Source organism: Sminthopsis crassicaudata, chromosome 1, assembly GCF_048593235.1.
Source record: "Sminthopsis crassicaudata isolate SCR6 chromosome 1, ASM4859323v1, whole genome shotgun sequence".
Classification (NCBI taxonomy): Eukaryota; Metazoa; Chordata; class Mammalia; order Dasyuromorphia; family Dasyuridae; genus Sminthopsis; species Sminthopsis crassicaudata.
Genome location: NC_133617.1, coordinates 652,726,181 through 652,748,107, shown reverse-complemented (window position 1 = coordinate 652,748,107; position 21,927 = coordinate 652,726,181). Strand labels below are relative to the sequence as shown.

Below are 21,927 nucleotides of genomic sequence, written 5' to 3'. Positions count from 1 at the left end.
TATTTGATAGATGAGAAAAATGAAGTTCTAAAGAGTTATACAACTTGTCTAAGGTAACATAGGCAAGTAAATACAAAAATCAAGATTTTGCATATACATTTTTAACATTGGGTCTAACTAAAATCTGAACATTGATCTTTAGGTTCCAAAGTAAGTACTATTTCTACTATAATATTCAGTTTACCCAGAAAATCTCTCCCTCTCCAGTCTTCTAGGCTGGGATCATAGATTCAAAGTCCCCAGGATATTTGTCAGAGACCCTGAACTGAAACATGAAAGTCAGTATGGGAAAATAGAGAGATAATGAGCCATTGTAAGTCCAATGTAACCTGGTCATAAGACTTAGCACAGCGTCTGGCCTATAGTGAGCACTTAATACAGAATAATAAAAAGCACTTAATAAATGTCTGGCAAGTAGCTAGCATTTAATAAATGCTGACTGATTGATTACTGTGATTATATAGAGACCATTTGGTGCAAAATTTTCTCTATGACTGTTTAGGAAACATAAGGACAGACGAAGAGAGTGGACACATTTCTGTATCTACCAAATGTCCTTAAAAAGGATAGCTTTAACCTCTGAAAAACTGTCCTTCAAATAAAAAAAAATGGGAAGAAGAGTCTGGATGACTACCATATTAGAAATTTATCTTTCCAAGCAAATTTACAGAAAGCTTGAAGAAGCATCTTTGAATTGGAAAGAGAGACCAGGTAGGTTACAGAGTATAAGAACTCTTCCAAATGCCTTTTTTTTTTTAACCCAGTTGTTGGCTCAAATATTTATGAAAAACTGGCTAAAAAAAAGAGCCCAGTCACCAAGTGAGAGTGAAAAACAATCAGTGAAAAAAAAAAGCCTACGTCACAAGTTAACTCCACAAGTATCCACACAATAGATAGGCATTAAGACAAAGGCACCTAGAATGTTGCAAGGAGTTTCAGAAACAGATTTATGGGAGGATATTGAATTAAGTCTGCCTCATAGGCTGGAGAAGCTTAGATGAATTTGGATACAAATTACTAAAGCAGTTCCCAAAGAGAAAAGAACCCAGATCTAATGCTAAGGAATTATTTTAGGGGTTAGGGATGCAAAAGGAAATAAAACACAGTATCTGTCCTTAAAGAGTTCATTTTAAAAAATATTACACAGTGCTTAATTTGTAGTCAGAGAATCTGGGTTCTATCCTAAAAATCTCAGAAAGTAATTGAATGTCTCCAGGTCTCGGGTTCCTCAACATTAAAATGAGGGAGCTAATAAGAATGACCATTCATGTCACCTTTTCTAGTTCTAAACTTATGATACTAATGGGATGATGATATGTACAACAAATACAAAAACAAGTTCCCATGTAAATTCCTTAAATTTTATAATGGGTTAAAATTTATATGAAAAGAAATTTTAATGAACCTATACTCAAGAAAAAAAAAACATGTCCTGAAACAAACTGCTCAAATTTCTTAAGACTCATTTTTAATAATGAGGGGAAAAGGAAGAGAGGGAGGGAGGGAGGAAAAGAGGGAAGGAGGGAGAAAGGAAGGAAGGAAGGAAGAAAGGAAGAGAAAAGAAAAGAAAAAGAACTAATCAAATCCTAACACAAATGATCTGTGTAGTAGTTAGACATATTTTTTATCTAACTAAATTTTTTTTATTTTATTTAAAAAAATTTTTTTTGGCCTGGGCTGAACTTTTCCTAAATTGACACTAGGATTATTTTCAATTGGCAAAAGATCTCAAAGTAGGCATTCCAGATCCATTGTATTGGATTCTTCCTCATACAGCTGTAGTTATTAAAAGTCTAATAAAAACAGCTGCTAATCATTTTCAGTTGGTCCATTAGTTATACTAGTGACCTTGAGCACCACCAATTTCAAACCTTGTCTTCATGACTTAATCAACACCCTTAGATGGAAAAGACTTTCTCTTTTAAGCAGAAAAGTGCACACTAAAGAGAGACTGTTGATCATTCTACTTCTTGACCATCAGGGAATTTATATAATGTGGAATTTAACCTGAAAACCCCAATCTTCCTGAAAGGAAAAATCATTCCTCAGAGATTGCCCACTCTAAGGCAAGGTGAACACTGAACACATTTTTTATTTTTTCCTCCTTTCACAGAACAGAATGCAAGGATGGGTCTCATAGGACTATTTGGAAAGTGCTCATGAATGTGCTTAATCAACAATGGGAACTCATCCAGAGAAAAAATGCCAGGAAAATATATCCTAAGCCATTTCAGATAAATCTGAGAAAACGTCACCTTCTCTCATTATAAAGGGTGTGGTGGGGAAGAACTTGAAAAGTGATTTCATTTTCAGATGTGATTTATTAATGGGAATGAAGAAGATTTTGAGAGAGAACTCAACACCACAAAAACTTAAATGCCAAAAATAAAAGGAATGTCCTTTTCTAAAGCTTGGACCTGAAAATATTTTTTCTCTCTTATGATCATCTTAACTTCAAAAGCAGAAGCAGAAATGTCAGTATGCATGGAACTACTTGGCTGCTTAGTATGATTAACTCTTTTCCCTGAAGGAAGAAAGAAGACAATTCATTGTGTTTCTTCTTCACTAACTCAGGAAAGGGAAAAAAAAAATCACAATTTTAATTCCAAGGGGTGCAAAATAAATCCTTAATGTCTGAAACTGGGTCCTCCCACAATATCACCTGTTGAAATCCTTCCTTTTAAGACCTGGATTAGAAGCACACCTCATCCCCCTTCTTACATCTCAAATTCCTTGAGTCCAGAAACTATTTTGTCCTTCATCTTTGTAATTCCTAGCATCTGGCACAGGGGCCTTAAATAGGTCATTTAATACACACTTTTTGAATGGGATTCAAACATTTGAAGTTGGATCGTTTAGTCCATTGCCCATATTTTACAGATGAGAAAACTGAGACCTAGAAAGATTGAATTATTTGTCCAACATCATATATTGTAGTAAATGGCACAATCACAACTTGAGCTAAGGTCTTCTGCCTGTAAAACCAACAACTCTACTCTTACCACAAACTTCTGAGAATGAATAAATTTTATCTTTGAATCACCTGAAATTACTTTACAGGCACATCTTAAAATTCAGGAAGAAATAAATGACCCATTGTCTCCACAAACAAAAGGCAGAGAATTCATGGCTTGCATGCTAGGAAAATGAAATGAAATATGATGTGAAAACTACAATCCTGGGGGCAGCTAGGTGGCGCAGTGGATAGAGCACCAGCCATGAATTCAGGAGGACCTGAGTTCAAATTGGATCTCAGACACTTAACATTTCCTAGCAGTGTGACCCTGGGCAAGTCACTTAACCCCAGCCTCAGGGAAAAAAAACAAAAAACTACAATCCTTTCCTCTCATTCCCTTCATTGCTAAGTTATCATTTATTTCAACAAACTCTTTACTTTTAATTTTTTTTCTCAAATTACCTGGTGCCAATCAAGAAAGACTCATCATCATACTGTCCATTCAGTAATGAATTTTCAGCTCTACTAAGTTGCACTGAATTAGTAGGACTACAGATACCAACAAAACATGGATCCCTGAAGTCAATAACTCAAATTATGCTCATTTTCCTAGTCTCATGGAAGATCTCCTCTTCTTCCAGGGTATAATTAGGTCTCTCTCTTAACTCCTCCCTCTTGCATATCTCTCTTTCCCATTGTCATGTAAATTGAATTATAATATCCATCAACTTTTTATCTAATTCCATTTTTTTCTATGTGTAGGTTTTACTCAATACAAATGGGTACTGAAGAAATCTATGAGCAGATTTCAAAACTACTCCTTTACAATTACTTTCTTCAAGGTTAGAAATAAAAGGGGATAACTAGTATCCCCTCTTTGTTCTGAAGAACAAATTTCCTGGCCAATTTATTTCTGGATCCACTACTTATTGAACATTATCACCTAAAATATAATGATTTGTAAGTTTTATTCCAATAAAATATAAATGGTGTTTGCTATAGAGGACAAATGCAGGGAAGAGAACTTGTAGATTTCTACAGCAAGGCTTTTGTGTTCTGACCTGAACAAGTCTGGCCACCCTGAGAAGTTCACCAACACCCTAGGGCTACTATATAATATCAAAGTTCAGTGGATCATAGTGGGTGGTTACCTGCCTCACCATCTCACCTCACCTCACCCCTGTCCCATCATTACCAGAATAAGACAGGATTACACAGTGGATCAAATATGTAGCCATAGTTACACATAAACAAGAGGCCTGGAAGCTGTGTTAAAATATCGTTTTGGACATCTGGTAGACTCTTCCAAATATAAAGAACACAGAGACAGAGTCACACAGATTTGTAAACTCAACTCCTTTCACCTCTCCTCTTATGGTTCTCTCCTCTAAGAAGAAATGTCAGTGACTATTAACTAACAAGTTTGAAGAGGATTAATACTCAGAGAAGTACCAGGAATAATCTACAATCAACAAAGAAATATTTAAAACCTTGTCTAAAACATCTTCATATTCTCTCATAGATGATGACAGTGAATGTGACTTCAGTTCAAGAATTACAAATCGGAGATCATCTATGAATGCCCTTTTTGGGGGGAGGGGAGTTATTTTAATTCTTTGGAGACTACACATATCCAGAAGTAATATATCACTGGAAGAGTACTGATAATACAAGGATAGGCTTTTGTTGCAGTCATCAGTTTGAGATCCTTGAAAGCACCAAGCAATTTCCTCAAATACAATCCTTCCAGATCTCCTATAATTCAATTCTGAACCCAGTTCAGTGACCACTTGCAATGCAAGTGCAGGACAAAGATTGGAATGGACTAACCCAATCTACTATCCATCTAGCTGCATATTGTCATTTGACTAGGAGACTTTTTTATCCACTTTGTTTTCCCCAAGTAAATGGGTTTTAAAAATCATATCTTTCATACCATTGTGGATTTTGCTGAGCTACTTTTGTAATCTTCCAAAACTCAAATGAAATACAATATTATTTATAGAGAATTAATTTTGAAAAATACATCATCATCAAAATGGAATAGTCTTTTTTGTCTGGAATGTATGGAAATCACGTACAAACACCTTGAGTGAATGCTGTTAAACAATCCACTGGATGTCACTACTGAACAGATCACTTTAAAAAACTAATCTAATCTTAACACATTTGGACTCTGGATACTTGTTATACTGCTTTATGCAAGAGGATAGGAAATACATTTAAATACTTTGAAATTTTTAATTCTTAAATACATCCTGTGTGCAGAACAGTGTATTTAGTATGAGGGAGAAATAACTGAGTTAAAACAACTCTGTCCTCTTAACTCATAGTCCAGTAGGGATACAATGAGGACATTAACAGGCTTATGTTAAAATTAAAGATTTGTATCCAGATCCTTCTGGCTTTAAGTCAGGCTCTTTCTCCACTAAACCACACTGCAATGTGTGCATGTGGAATGTGGAGTTCAGGGGTAGGGGACAAATATGACTTCCAAATAATCAGAGCATCAGAGAGATGCCAGGTAAGAACAATGTGAAGTTCAAGAAGGAAATTTCACTCCACTAGAAATCCTCAAATGCTTCTGTTTGGGAGAAGTCCCACCTATACCTAAATCTCATGTCCCCCCCATTTGGGGAAAAGTAGTTGGATCTGGCTGAATGGGAAATCCAATGCTGGGGAGAATTCTTCTAAAGGAATTAAAGTGCTAAGTTATCATGTTATATCAAAGAAGGGATTTTTTTTTTTAAAGAATGGAAAAGATCATAAACAGGTTTGTGTATTTGTTATTTAATCCTCAAAGAGACATCAGAGATATTCTCAACTTCTTGCTCTGTTTCTAGGAAATATTTGAGAATGGTCTCCATTGATCTCCTCCTCCAAACTCAGTTCCAGCATGGAACCCTAGCTTCTGCATAGCAATGCAGAAACTATGGAAAATATTGAAAAGATTATATGAATAATAACAACTAGCAATTATATGGGCAGTTAGATGGCAGCACAGTAGATAGAGGTTGGAGTTAGGAAGAGTCTAATTCCTAAATTCAAATCTGATTTGAGATGTTTACTAGCTGTGTGATCCTGTGCAAATCACTTAACCCTGTTTGCCTCAGTTTCCCCATCTGTAAAATGAGCAGGAGAAGGAAATGGCAAACAGTCCAAGAAAAGCCCCAAATGATTGATAACTAAAGCATTTATATAGCACTTAGATTAGAGGTTTGCAAAGTGCTTTTACATACATTAACTCCTTTGATTTAAATAACTACTAGGTGAGGGAGACTCCATTATGTTCCTCCTTTTACATATACAGAAACTGAGTGTGGTTGAGGGATTTGCCTATGGTCACACAGCTAGTAAAACAGATTTAAGTACCTCTCCAAGGGTTCCAGAACTGGACTTAGGGTTTGTCTAGACTAAACCACCAGAAATGAATCTTTTAGGCCACAATTGTGATAGAAGCATCCACAATGACTAAGAGGATGACAACTTGTATTAATGGAGTACCCACCCTGCTGAAAACACAAATCCTTTAACTATAACTTGCATGCAAAAAAGGCATCCCAAGTGAAAACAGAGAAAAGAAATAGATCATTTTCTAATGACCACACCTTTCCAGTCCCATAACTAAAGGTGGTGGAGAATGTAGAATCCTTCCATGGATAGAACTAGACTCAATAGTTTCCTTGACAGGGACCAGCTCTCCTGGGCAAAGGTTCAAAAGTAAGACTAGAATATCTGTGGTTGCATGTCCAACTTTTTGGGATCCCATTTGGGATTTTCCTGGCTAACAAATTGAAATGGTTTGCATTTCCTTCTCTAGATTATTATTATTTTTTAAACAGATGAGGAAACAGAGGCAAACAGGGGGACAGAGAGAGTCTGAGATCAGATTTGAACTCAGGAAAATGAACCTTTCTAATTCCAGATGTGGCTCATTTAGCCACCCAGCTTTCAGCAAAGCTTTTGAACCAACTACAGCTCGGAGAAGGCCTACTGTGTACGAACCCCAATGGTGGGCACTCAGCGTGTAGCAGGCAGAATCTGCCAGCTTTGGGCTCCTTCCCTTCACTCCTACATACAGGAAGTAATGATCTTCACCAGTGGCCTTGCAGTCCTAGGCAGCCCTGGCTGCTAATAGTATTCTCCCTGCAAAGGGAAGGGAAAGTTTTACAAGCTGAATGGGGAGGCTGCAATTGCTCGGTCTCACTTTTAAAAAGGGTGGGGAAGGGTGTGTTCCCCCAGGAGTGGAAGTACTAACTTCCAGTTAGGGGCCCCATTAGGCCAACCTTTTGCAAAACCAGGTGTGTGCAATTGCTTATTAAAGTTCTCACCCTGGGGCAACTGACAAGAATCATCAGTCCTGGTAGACAAGTGCTATGACCTGGAGGCATGCTGGAGCACATCCGGAATATTTTAAGCATGCCACAGAGAATGCTTTTTTAAAAGGAAGGAGAATCTTTTTTGCTTTAAACCACAGACTGGGAAGAAAAGGAATTGGGGCTAATTTGAACCTTTGTTTTGGAAGACCGTGCTATAATTTCCATACCAAAAAGGGAGCAAAGTTAGATTGAGTTTCTAGGAAGAAGTAGGGGGAAGGGAGAAGGAGGAGGTCCCTCCACTCATGAGCAAGTAAGTGATGGCCCTTCAAAATGAAAGGTTTGTGCTGAGGGCAAAACTCCTCTCTGAGTTTTTTCACCTACTTTCTAAAAGATGAGCGGGTTAACTTTCTGCGAACAAACACCCAGAATCTCTTATAAATAAACTTGGGGAGGTTCGTTTGCTCCTGGTGGTCTGATCTAGTTAGCAGTGGATGCAATAATGGGATGCCAGTGACAGTGGAGAAGCATTTGGCTGCTGATGGGGCAGGAAATGAGAGCCCTAATTATGTTTTCCTAAATTCAACTAAGAGAAGATAAACTGATGATTGAGCATAAGAAAAAGGAATAATAGCTGACATTGAAACAGTGCTTGAAAGTCTGCGAAATATATAAATGTTGTTTCATTTGCTCCTCATAATAATCTCTGTGAAGCCTGTGCTCTGATCTTTATTTCAGAGGTGGAAACTGAGGCACTGAAAAATATGGCCACGGTTGTGTGGCTAGTGAGTTTCTGGGCCAGAATTTGAAGCCAGACAGTTAATATCTTAAGTCCAATGCTCTATCCTCCAAGCCAGTTCTTGCTAGCCATCTCCAATAAGGCAGTTCTGCCAGTCGAACTTTATTCAATCACATCACACTCATGCAGATTTTTAGGAGAGTGTGCTGTGTCTGTTTTTATGTGGCAAAGGTGATGACCTTATAAGATTCAAGTAGTGCAAATGGGAGCAGCATGGGAAGAATGGGGGGGAGGGGGCAGGAAGAAGTTGGCAGGGGGAAGATGCTGTAGCATGGGGTGGAAACCAGTCAGAGCACTGAGGCTCTTGCCTCTGGAGCCAGAAGGGTCATTTAATTTCACTGGACTAAAATTTCCTTATCTAAAATTCCGGACTACACTCTACTGAATGGCCTCTGATAAGTCCCTTGCACAGTCAGTAGAGAATCATAAATCCATGATCCTAAAGATCACTGGATTTGGAGATGACCTCTGCTCTCTTACCCATCTGACATCAGCTCTGGTATTTGTGTGATCTTAAGCAGGTCACTAAAGCTCAGTAATATTATTTGTAAATTGAGGAAACTGTATCCAGTGACCCCCAAGGTCCCTTGCATTTTAAAATCCTGTTATGACAACTACATATCATTGAATTGTCCATTATTATGGGCAACTTGGATCCTAAGAGAAGGCTATCCCATAGCCAATAATTTTCAAAGCAGAAATCACATAAGCAAAAACTAAAATTCCAGAAAGCCATATCCAGCCATTCAGCAAACAAACATTAATTGAATTACTGAATGATACAGAAAGATGCATGAATTGGTGTTCTTAACACTAATTATTCAAATTTAGCCATGAGCAGAACACAGAGGTTCACTGATTAATTCAATTCAACAAATAGTTATGGGCAAGACAGCATAGTTAGCTGCCAGAATGCATATAGGCCTGGGTCTGGAATAAGAAAGACCTGAGTTTAAATGTGGACTAAGAGACTTATGACTCCAGATGAGTCACTTAACCCTGTTTGCCTCAGTTTCCTCATCTGTAAAAATTAGTTGAAGAAGGAAATGGTAAAAACAAACAAACAAAAAAAACTCCAGTATCTTTGCCAAGAAAACCCCAAATGGGGTTACAAAGAGTCAGACACTATTGAAAATGATGAAATAATAAGTAATGTGCAAGATAGTGAAGTGGAGGGGAGGAGATAAAAAAAAGATAAAATCAAAATAGTTCTGCTCCTCATGAAGTTTCTGTGTTGACAAACAAGTTAACAAAGGTGTCTAAGGTGGGCCATATAGTAAAACCCCATTATCAACCACCTTTATATGACAAGGAACCAATTATATTTTAAGTCTCTGGTGTATACAGAGGTGAATAGTACATTTCTTTTCTTTTTCAACACTTCAGTGGCTCTGGGACCTCATTGATGTGGGTAGCACCTTCACTGGATGCAGATTACAATCTGTGCTTTTTTATCCTTGGGTAGCCTTTGCCCAAGTCCTCAGCCAGTCTTTCAGAGTGGGTAAAGTACTGTCATCTAGATTTCAACCTACATGGATATAAGAATAGCATGTTCTCCAGGTCTATCCCTCACTTTTTGTTTTTCCCTTCCCTCCCTTTTTGACTAACAAGTGGATCAGTGCTAGGGCTAACAGAGGCTATCAAATGCAAACTCTTCATTTTGCCATTGGACAAACTTCCTTGTTAGTTTGTAGGGAGATTAACTTCTCCAATAACAGATTCTATCAAAATTAGAATTAAAACACAGGTTCATATCACTTTGATGACACCTTTACTCCACTTTCTACATGCAGTTCATTGTTGGTAATATATGCTAGCCTATTTATACCTTCCAATACCATTCTGTTCCCTATAGGTGACACTGTTATATAACATCACCAAAAAGACATGGTGCTATAAAGAAAAGTTTTTGTGACAGTGTCTTGGAATGACTGAAAATTTTCCCGGTGCAATCCAATTTCTTTCTCTAGTCCTCTTTTTAAATTTAATCTTCATTATACAAACCCTGATGCAGTCCAATTGGTTGTCTACTTAACTGCATATCATAAACAAAGTAAAAGTTCTCTCTCATCAACAAAGAAAAAACCTCTTGATCCTTAGGAGCCACATTGGCTCCTGGATTTGTTTCCTTCTAAAGAATATTAAGAGAGTTGACCTAAGATGGTGGAAAAAAGCCAGGAAGTTGCCTGAGCTCTTCCCAGTTTCCCCTGGAAACAACATTAAATCAAGCCTCTAAACAGATTCTGGAACAAAAGAACCTACAAAAAGTTGGAATGAAACAATTTTCTTGCTTAAGATAACATAGAAGGATTTTAAGAAGGAGCTATCTCACTTGGGTAAAAGGGGAGCTCAGCTCAGCACAGATGGTATCCAGAGGAGCCAGAGGGAGGCTCTTAGGCACAGCATAGCTTAGCAACCAAAGTCCCTCCATTCTGGCTCAGCAGCCTTGTAGAACAGCAGGCCAGCTATGAGGCCTTCACCTCCAGAGCAGCAGGCAAACTGCTAGTGTAGGAACCCCCCAACACAAAAAAGGCAGGATCAGACTAGGGTATCCTACTTTCCCCTCGAAGTAGGCAAGCTGCCAGTACCTAAGGCTTCTGGTACCCAGCACAAGAAGCTTGGGACAGTGCCCTCTCCCCCTCGCCCAGACCCAGGAGCACAGCTCAACTTTAAAAGTCACAAAATAGGCTTAAAATCAATTTAAAAAAAACTAGAAAGGAATTTCTGACCATGAAAGCTTATACTACAGTGACAGGAAAGATCAAAACACAAATATAGAAGAGAACAACAATTTCAAAATGCCTATATACAAAGCTTCAAAGGAGAAGATAAATTGGTCTCAAAACCAAAAAGCTTTCTTGCAGGAGTTAAAAGAAAAGGTTTTAAAAATTAAATGAGAGAGAGAGGAAAAAAATGAAGAAATGAAAGGTATACAAGAGAATCAGTAGCTTAAAAAAGGAAGGACAGAAATTGAAGAAAATAATTCCTTAAAAAATATAATTGGTCCAATGGGGGGAAAATCCACTGAAGAAAACAATCCTTAAAAACAGAATTGGACAAGTGGAAAGGAGATACAAAAGCTAACTGAAAAAAAGGATTCCTTAAAAATTAGAATTGAGCAAATAAAATCTAATGACTCTATGTGACTTTAAGAATCAGTCAAAAAATATCAAAAGAATGAAAAAAACAAAACAAAACAGAAGAAAATGCCAAATACCTCATTGGAAAAACAATTGACCTGAGGAAAAAGTATCTAGGAGAGAAAATAAGAAATAATGAACTACTTGAAAACCATTATCAAAAAAAAGAGCCTGAATAGCATCTTTTGAGGAAAATTGCCCTGATAGCCTACAGAGACTAAAATAGTAATTGAAAGGACCCACTGATCACCTCCTAGAAGAGATCCCCAAAACAATTTAAATATTGTGGAATCACAGTCAGAATTACATAGAACTAAGCAATTTCAAAATTAAAGAACTGGAGGGCTTGGAATATGACATTCCAGAAGGCAAAGGAGCTTGAATTGCTACTAAAAATCAACTGTCCAGCAAAACTGAACATAATATTTTGGAGGAAAAAAGATGGATATTCAATGAAATAGGGGGCTTTCAAACTTTCCTGATGAAAAGGCCAGAGATAAACAGAAAATATGATCTTCAAATACAAGACTCAAGAGAAACATAAAAAAAAGAAAATGGGAAAAATTATTCAATGAGGTAAAATTATTTTACATGCCTACACAGGAAGATGATATTTGTAACTCTTAAGAATTGTATCTCCATTGGGAAAGTTAGAAAGAGTACACATAGACAGAGGGTCTGGGCATAAGTTGATTTTGATGTGTTGATATAAAAAAATTAAAGGGTTAAAAAATAATTGTTATGAGAGAAAAGGAAAGGGGGAAGCAAAAGAGGGTAAATTACATCACATGAAGAGGCATAAAAGACCTATTACAATAGAAAGAAAGAAGGGAGGAGGTGAATATTGTTTGACCCTTTTTTCATCTGATTTGATTCAAAAAAGGATATACACTCAGTTGAGTATAGAAATTTATCTGATTCCATAGGGAAGTAGGAGAGGAACTGGAAAAGAAAAAGGAGGCAATGCTGATACAAGGTAGGATAGATTGAAGGAGGTAGTCAAAAGCAAAGCATTAGTGTGGAGGGACAGATGAAAGGTGAGAGAACATTATAAATGGGAAAAAATAGGATGAAGGGAAATACAGTTAGCAATCATAACTGTGAATGTGAACGGGATAAACTCTCCCATAAAATGGAAATGGATATCAGAGGAAAGCAAAAAACCATAATCCTAAAATATGTTGTTTACATGAAACACATCTGAAGCAGGGCAATATGCACAGAGTAAAGGTAAAAATCTGGAATAGAATATACTATGCTTCAGCTAAAGTTAAAAAAAAAAGGATGGAGTAGCAATCCTGATTCCAGACAAAGCAAAAAAAAAAAAAAAAAAAAAAAAAAAAAAATATATATATATATATATATATATATATATATATGTAAAGGAAATATAAAAAAATATATATAAAGGAAACTTCAAGGGAATTAATGAAAAAATATGCAAAGGAAGGTAGCTTAGCTATAGCATATCTAAAACTATATCATAAAACAGCAATCATCAAAATTATTTGGTATTAGCTAAGAAACCAAGTGGTAGATCAGTGGAATAGGTTAGATACACAAGACACAGTAGTAAATAAAACTACACTTATGTTTGATTAAACCCAAAGACTCCAGCTTCTGGGATAAGAATTAGTTATTTGACAAAAACTTCTGGAAAAATTAAAAAGTGGTATGGTAGAAGCTAGGTGGAAGCAAAAAGAAAATTAGGAAAGCAAAAGAAAAGTTTACCAGACAGATTTATGGAGAAGGGAAGAATTTATGACCAAACAAGAAATAGAAAACATTGTGAAGTGCAAAATGAAGAATATTAATTACATTAAGTTAAAAAGATTTTACACAAACTAAACCAATGCAACCAAGTTTAGAAGGAAAGCAGAAAGCTGGGAAACAATTTTGCACTTAGTGTTTATGATAAGTAGCTACTTTCTCAAATATATAAAGACAGTCAAAATATTATATATATATATTTATATTTATACACATTTATAAACATATAAACTTTATATATTTGTAAAAATACAAATTGTCCAAGGATAAGAATAGGCAATTTTCAGATAAAGAAATTAAAGCTATTTATAGTTATATGAAAACAAATGTTCTAAATCATTATTGATTAGAGAAATTCAAATCAAAACAATTCTGAAATTCCACTTCAACTTGTTGCATTGTTAAAATAACAGAAAAGAAAAATTATAAATGTTAGAGATGTGGGAAAATTGGAACACTAATGCATTGTTGGTGGAGTTCTAAACTGATCCAATCTTTGTGCAGAGCAATTTGGAATTATGCCCAATGCACTGATCCAGAAATACTACTATTAATTAGATCCATATCTCAAAAAAAAGACCATAAAAATTTTAAAAAGAACTATATGTACAAAAATGTTTATAGCAATTTTTTTGATGGCAAAGAATTGGAATTTGAGGGGATGCCCATTGGTTGGAGGTTGGCTGAATAATGTAGGTATGTATGAACAATATAAGAAATGCTAGCAGGCAGATTTTAGAAAAACCTGGAAAGATTTACATTAACAGATGCAAAGTGAAATAAGCAGAGTCAGGGGAAAGGAACACATAGTAACAGCAACATTGTATGATGATCAACTACAAATGACAACTCTTCTAAGCAATACAATAATCCTAGATAATTACAAAAGATTCTTGATGGAAAATGTTCTCCACAACCAGAAAAAGAATTATGGAGTCTGAATGCAGATTGAAACATATTATTATCACTTTATTTTTTGGTTTTTCTTTTCCTGTATTTCTTTTCCTTTTGTTCTGATTCTTCTTTCACAACATGGATAATAAGGAAATATGTTGCATTGTAGAATTTAAATCCAATTTTTTTGCTATCTTAAGGAGGGGGAAGAAAAAAGAGGGAACTCAAAATCTTATGAAAATGAATGTTGAAAACTTTCTTTCTATTTAAAATATATTAAACAAGGGGGGGAATTAAAATATCTCCAAAAATTATGCAAAAGTCACTTTAGAAAAACCAGTTAAGAATCATTCAGAGACACTGCCAATCCAATTCAATCCAAATACTTATGGAGTCCCCATAATTTACAAGGCACAGTGCCAGACTTTTTCTGGTGTTTCTTCTAAGTACCCTCCTCAAATTGAAATTACTTGAGTGTCATTTTCAGTCTTCTGACTTGAGTACTCCATTGTCTGGGTAAATAAATCCAAGGAACCTGTGCCAGGAGGAAGTTCTACTCAATGCTGAGTGAGATAATGCCAGGATAGTTTTAAATCGATGATTTCTGACTGTAGATAAAATTTCTGATTATTAACTTTGTTCACAAATCCCCCATCTCCCTCCTCAGGTATTCTTTTGTCTTGGTCTGGTCCTTGGGAGCTGACCTAGCTGTGTACTTGTTGATCATGAATTCAAATGTGCTCACGGGCTATGTCTGGATCCTCAAGAAAGCACTCTGGCAATTTATTTTTAAAACCAGGATCCAGTATCATTGCCAACATGTAATGGCTTGAATCCTGAAGGCTGGATACCCTTGAGCCATTATCAACTTTCAAAATAGGCAGCACATTCACAGAACAGAACACGAATAGAGTTGTTTCATATTTTAAAGTCATTGTGGAATTTACATAAATATATTTGCACCAAGAGAAGAAAAACAAGCAGGGAGATTGAGTAAAGTAAATTAGCCAACAAGGATCATTTTGCCCCATATTTTAAAAATAGAATCAATAATGTCCAAGTGAGTAATCTTGTGGACATTGTACAAAGAACAACATCTAACAATTTAAAAAATATGTATAAAGATGGAATAAATTAGTTCTTATTATTGTGATCTTTTTAAAGTGCTAATCAGCTTGCATATTCTTTGTTGAAAAATCCACACTATCAGGTATCCTTTAATTGTGGTTCCTTTTTTTTTTTTTTCTGATGAGAACAAAACTACACTACATATTACCTAGATGAAGAAACAATCCCATGTCAATATTGTGGTGGAGCTATCAAGACTCACCCCCCTCAGAATCCTCCCATTCTTTAGCTTCTTTATTTATTTAAAATTGCCTTGGGAGCCAACACCAGCTGCCACCATCATTCAGATGCACATTCCAGCCCTTTCAAGTTGCCTTTGTTTAAGTGTTAATGGCATAATGCACCTTATGCATATATATGCACCAATAATGCACCTTATGCATCAGGGTGACCCAATGCTGATTTCTGCTGGGTTAGCTAAAACAGGTTGATCCTAGAGGTTCAGTGGAAGTGACCTGAACTACTTCTCAGCAACGTGTCAGAGTTAATAGTTTCACAGAGGACCATCAATTTAGAGATGGAAGGGTCTTTCTCCATGTCCTCTGCCATTTGTACAGTTCAGGGAAACTGAGGTTCCCGACTTGCCCACCATCACCTAGATAACAAATACCTGAGTCAAGTTCTCCCAACACTCAGCTTGCACTTTTAAGGCGTCAGAGGCACTTCAGTATTCAAGCTTGGTTCAACATGAGAAGGCTAGTAAACTATTTCCAACTTCTCAAAATAACAACTGAAGAAGAAATCAGCCTCCTTTCTCTGCACTTCTACTAAGCATGCCAGAGACTGAACATGACTTCCTGGGAAGTTACCACTGCTTCTCATGTCAAACTGATTACTTTGCCAAGATAAAAAAGTGTCCATGACTTCCTCTTCTACTTTGCAATATTATTTTATTCTATCCAAATTTCAATCTCTTCATCCCATTTTTCTCATTAGTGCACAAGGGGTGGAGGGAAAAGGATGTTAAACTTCTTTTTAGAAGATTTCTTCAACATCCATTCTCCTTAATGAATCTGCATTTTTGAGAGGAGAAGTGAGGGACTTAAGAGATAGTTTCCTTTGCACTTCCTCAGGAAGCTCAAATTTCAGGCCTTCCAAATTTTGCAGCCAGCACATTTTCCTTTGTGTGAATAAAGAAGCAGTTACCCAAGCATTTGCTGACTACTTTCACTGGGCTCAAATAATCTTTGTTTTACCATGTTTTTCCAGAGAATCTGATTCAAAATATGCTCAGTTGGCTAGGTCACATGGCTTGTAGAAACAACGTCGGACCATCAATATACAAACAGTCCTTGTAAGCATGTTCTAAAACTACAGATTATATCCCTTATACAGGCCAGGCATTTTATAATGCAATGCCCTTGGTTACAAAGGGATAGTTTGCAAAGGTAAGTTAAGTTTATGCATTCTTAAAGTACAGACAAACAAAACTTTTGGGAACTTCCTAAAGCACATGTCCCATTGATGGTGAATCAGTTCTATTATCTGAATATGAAGAACATATTTTTTTGCCTCATCTTTTTTATGATGTATTCATAGAATCTAGGATTTTAGAGCTTGAAGGTGATTTTAGAGGTTATATAATTCATCTTCATTTTACAAATGAATAAACTAATGAATAGAATTTATGGGACTTGCGCAAGGTGATACAGTAAGTCAAAATATTCTATCTTTAGTAGATCAGATTTATACAATACTTTAAAGTTTACAAAGTATATTCCCAACAACTGTGATTAAGTAGGATGGGTATAATTATCTTCATTTTATGGGAATAAACAAGAAGCATTCCCAATAAGATCAGGAGTGAAACACCATACTATTTAATATTATATTAGAAATGTTAGCTTTAACAATAAGAGAACAAAAAGAAACTAAAGGAATTAGAGTAGGTAAAAGCAAAATGATCACTCTGCTGATGATAGGGTGGTGTACTTAGAGAATCCTAAAGAATCAATTAAAAAACTACTAGAAACAATGAACTTTAGCAAAGTTGCAGAAAACAAAATAAATCCACATAAATCCTCAACATTTCTACATAATTATAATTATCCCCATTTTACAGGTGAGGAAATTAAGGGCCAGCAAGGCTATTTGTTGATCCAGATTCAGAGCTAGTTTAGTTGCTGCATTAAGTCTAGAATTCAGGTCTTAAGACTCCAAGTCCTCTGAGCTTTCTATGATATCATGCTGTCCTTCATTACTATTCTATAACTGCTCATTGATTTTTCATTTCATTTATAGACTGTTATAGAACCACTACTAATGTGGCTTCCTTTCTTTCAAGGTGATATATTCTAAGCAGCTTATCACTAAGAGATGATTCCTTAAGCTTTCAACAGAAAACACCTTGATATATATTACCTCCCATCTAAATCTAGGATTCTACTTTTAAGGTAACTATTTTTGAAAATCAAAATCTATTCCATGATTTAAATTATTGAAAGTTACAAGTCAAGATTTGGTCACATCTCTTTTACCACTTCCTACAAGTCAAGGATAGCAAAGTTGACTCTATTTCCTTTTTTGTCCAATTTGATTGAATATTTAAGTCTATTTCATGATTCTAATAAGATTATCATGATGAAAATATTCCTGAAATAAAATTCTAAATTAAGATCTAAATAGATAATAGGATTTAGGGATATATTTAGAGATCATCTAGTCTGATCACTTCATTTTACAGATAAAGAGAGAACTAGAAAGATTGAGTGACTGGCCAAGATCACACAGGTATTAAGTAGCAGAGTTGGGATTTAAGCCAAAATCCATGACACCATGCTGTCCATTTAAGGTTCCTGAGACATTGTCTCAGCAGGGGCAATGAACAAAAGAGCAATTCTCTCTACTGTTCTTCAATGCTTAGAAAGGACCATCTGATCAACTAGAAAAGTTGGCTCTTCACATTCTAAAACTCTTAAACAAATATTCAATTTAGGATACACATGTTTTTCTGCCATACCCCAAACAATCTTCATAAACTCTATCTCCTATCTAAATTCATAAAACAATACTTTGTTTACAGACTAAAGAAAAAAATAAATAAGAAATTCAATCTTAGTTTCTGGCCTCATTCCAAGCTTCAAACAAAAGATTTAGTAATCCCTCCTTTGCAATACAAAAAAAAAAATCACCTGTCATTAACCAAATCTAATTTAATCTTTCATTCCATGTAGAATTTTGCTCAAAGCAATATTTTCATTTTGAACTTGGCTTGATAGATACAAGAAATGTATTAATGATTCGATTTTATATATAAAATGATTTGAAGAAATGTGACTCTTTAGGATTAGTTTAGGTAATACTTAGTAATAATAATCAAAATTCATAAACAGGTCCAGGAAGAGATCTTTACAGTTTTAGTCCATGCAGTATCATCTCCAAAGTCCTTCATCATGTACCTACATTAATATAATTTCAGTCTCAGAAAGGCTTTGACTTTCCTGCTATTATCCTGGTCTTGCTTTAGCCCATACTTTATATTAGAATGCGTTCCAGGAAGCATATGGCAATAGAACTAGGTCAACCATTAACCAAATAACAGGAAGCTGCTCTGCGGAGCACACCCTTCAAAAGCTTGCTTAATGAGCTGGCTCTTCAGAATGTGTCCTTCAGTAAGGTTGAAACTAACAGTGTCCATGGATTTCTTTAATCTTGCAAGGTCACTTAAGCTTTTGAAGGCTTCAGAAGACTTTGGACTTTTCGATGGTTAGATACATTCTAGTGGAACATTCAAGGATGAACTTCAAAATGCAACGAAACCTTTTGATGGGATGAGACTGATCAACTCAACAGAGCTTTTGTTTAGTGTGATTACTCTGGGAAAAGGTCCAGAGTCTTCCTTCAGTCTCCTCCTTTGGTAGGAAAGAACTTCCATTTACTTTCTTCTCTATGCCAACTTTATCATCTCTTCCTTTTCAATTCCATTCCAACTTCCACCATGAAAAATATGAAATAGTTCATGTTTTGTTCGTACATCAAAATGCAGCCCTGGGAAATATCCATCTTGTTTTGGTTATGCTATTAAGATGTAGGTTTCATTCCAAACTAACAATCCTAGAATCTCTGATTACAGATTTGTTAGACAACCTCAATTTGAGTTTTTATTCAGTAAGTGAACTGCCCTCCTAAAACAATTTTCATTCAAGGACAAATAAATATAGGAAGCAGAAGGAGAAATTATGGAGTAACCAATAATATCTTTAGCATCTTTTGCCTCAGATGTAATTTGAACATCCCTACTTGAAAAAAAGTTGTTTATTAAGACAGGATAGGTTGGGCAGTCTTCCATTAATATGAGCTGCTATTATATCTTTTAACGCTGAATTTCTAGTACTCTTTCTATTCAACTCTAGCATTTAGAATAGCAATCAAAACCTAAGAGTAATAAAGAGATACTGTTTTATCAGACAATTACTGATATGATTGCAAGATTTAAGAAATAAACATTCAAGAGTAATATGATACCTAGATAGCTTAGTTCTGATGAATACCACCTGTTTCAGTAATTGCATTCAGCTTGAAAGTTACCTGGGATCAATCTCATGGTCCCATCTTCGGAATTAGGACTATCTGCCTAAATTTTAACTTGCCAAGATCTTATTCCTCTCAATCAATGGATATTTAGTAAGTACTTACTGAGCATCAACTCAATGAAAGCACATTACTAGACAGAATTAAAGAGAAGAAGCTTCAAATTATTTATGACATTTTAATTATAATTTTTACATATTGCCATGACCAAAAAAAAAAAAAAAAAAGGAAAAGGAAAAGGAAAGAAAATTGTCCCCAGATAAGCAACGCTCTGGAGATGAGTTTCATCATTTGGGGAAGTTGCTTCAAGCATGAGAGACACACAAGCATCCAAGCAGAATGTTAGTTAGTGGCTGTGATTTGCAATTGGTGGAGGCAGAGAATACTCAACACAGATGAAATCATGGACCCATCAAAGCTTAATTAGAAGTTATTTTGCCGCTAAATTGCCAACCATCACAAAAAGGGATTTTTTGGGGACACATTCATGATTTTACAAGCAATAATACATGGATATGAAGCCAAAGCAAAAATATGAGAACAGATGAGGACCTTCATGACAAATCCAATGGAGAAATTGTTGATATTGGGTTCCTTTATTCCTGCACAAAATCATTTGGGGAAGAGCTTCATGTGAATAAGTAGCATTCTGGTTTTCTAAAGCCAAAAACAAGCAAAAGCTACAGCCTTACCTATGAAAAGGCTAAGTTTATCAACATCATTATCACAGACATAAAAGTGGAACAAAAAAAGTCTGTCTACCTACCAGGAGTCCACAGGAAAGTGAAATGTGGTTACAAATCACAATCTGAGATTAACCACAGAATTTCTTAATGTATTTTGCACACAGTCGGCAATTAATGAATGAGCAAGAAAACAATCTAAAAGCTCACCATCAAGGACTTCACTGACCAATGTGTTGTTGCTGGACAGAGAAGAATAAGATCTTTTAGGTGGCCTTCACCTCAGACTGAAGGGCTCCTGTCAGGATTAGTTCATGCTGCACCCACCATAATCTCCAGGACCTTTGAAAGCCTGACTGGAATGTGACTCACAGTACCCACAAGCTGCAGACTGAGCAAGGTCAGTCCAGTTCCTAAGATATGAAGAGCTATGAATTCAACTTCTCTTTCTGCCAACCTTCCTCATCCTTAGTCATCTGCAAACACATGCCAAAGCCTGTCTATAATGATGCAGGAGACAGTCACCATGGGTGATATATCCCTCCAGATTGCTTCAAAATGAAAGTTTATTGCTGAGACAGTCTGGCTTGGTGAAAACCTGCCAAGATTTGCAAAGAATCAAAATTTCTTAAAGAAATTATTTGGACCAACTAAATTCTGAGTCAAGCACAGAGGTATTTATGAAAGAAAGAAAAGAAGGAAGGAAGGAAGGAAGGAAGGAAGGAAGGAAGGAAGGAAGGAAGGAAGGAAGGAAGGAAGGAAGGAAGGAAGGAAGAGAAGAAGGAAGAAAGGAAGGAAGGAAGGAAGAGAAGAAGGAAGAAAGGAAGGAAGAGAAAAAGGAAGGAAGTGAGGAAGGAAAGAAGGAAGGAAGAAAGGAAGAAAATATTATTAGAAGCCCAGGTCCCTAACCCTGGATGAAGCTCCAATAAAAAGCACTTACTGGCAAGTACTTTTGAATTCAAAGAGTCCAACTGGTATTTTTCTTTATTACAAAGTGTCACAAAAAACCTTTGAACTGAGAACTATATAAGTATAAATTATGAAAAGCTCATCTTTGGCCTAAAGGCCAAAGAAGATCTTTCATTGGCAAGTACTCTCTCAATGCTGACAGCTCCATAAAACCTTCAGCAGAAAAGCAGGACTGTTGAAGCATGGACTTATTTAACATAAACAAAAACAAAGTCCACAGTGAGATTAGATGATGTGACTAATTTTCCATGATTGTCCCATGCTTCATGGAGTTGAACCACAATTTCATTCAACCTTGTTGTGGACCTAAATCCTAGACTTAGGAGGATTTCACTTTGAAATCTTCTAAAAGAGAAAAAAAATATATAAAAAGGCTAGTGGATGGAGGAAATAGTCCTAGTCCCAATGTTCACTTTACTCAGTTATCCACTTTTCCTTTATCCCCAATGTTTCTGAGAAAATCCACTTGCCAATATTGGGGGAGCCCTGGAAGCAAGTCTTCCTTCCATCTGGCATTGTGTCTAGCCCTCCCTCACTTAAATCCAATTCACTTGAGTGTCATATCATCCTCTCCCTGATGTCATGAGCCTCTTTGAGAATGAAGGACAAACAGCAACCTCTGTGCCAACTCAACAACAGCCATGACAAGAATTTCGTTCAAGTAAAGCCATGAAACTCTGGTGGCAGTTTTAGTGAGAAGGCCTTGCTGATCAATAGTAACTCAGTGGGGCCAGTCACCATC

The 21,927-nt window shown here is 36.1% G+C and overlaps 1 protein-coding gene across 3 annotated transcripts in view; it reads right to left on the bottom strand.

Moving 5' to 3' along the window:
• ZNF462 (zinc finger protein 462) overlaps positions 1-21,927 on the bottom strand; it is a 152,632-nt gene that overhangs the window by 111,036 nt on the left and 19,669 nt on the right. The window lies entirely within an intron of this gene.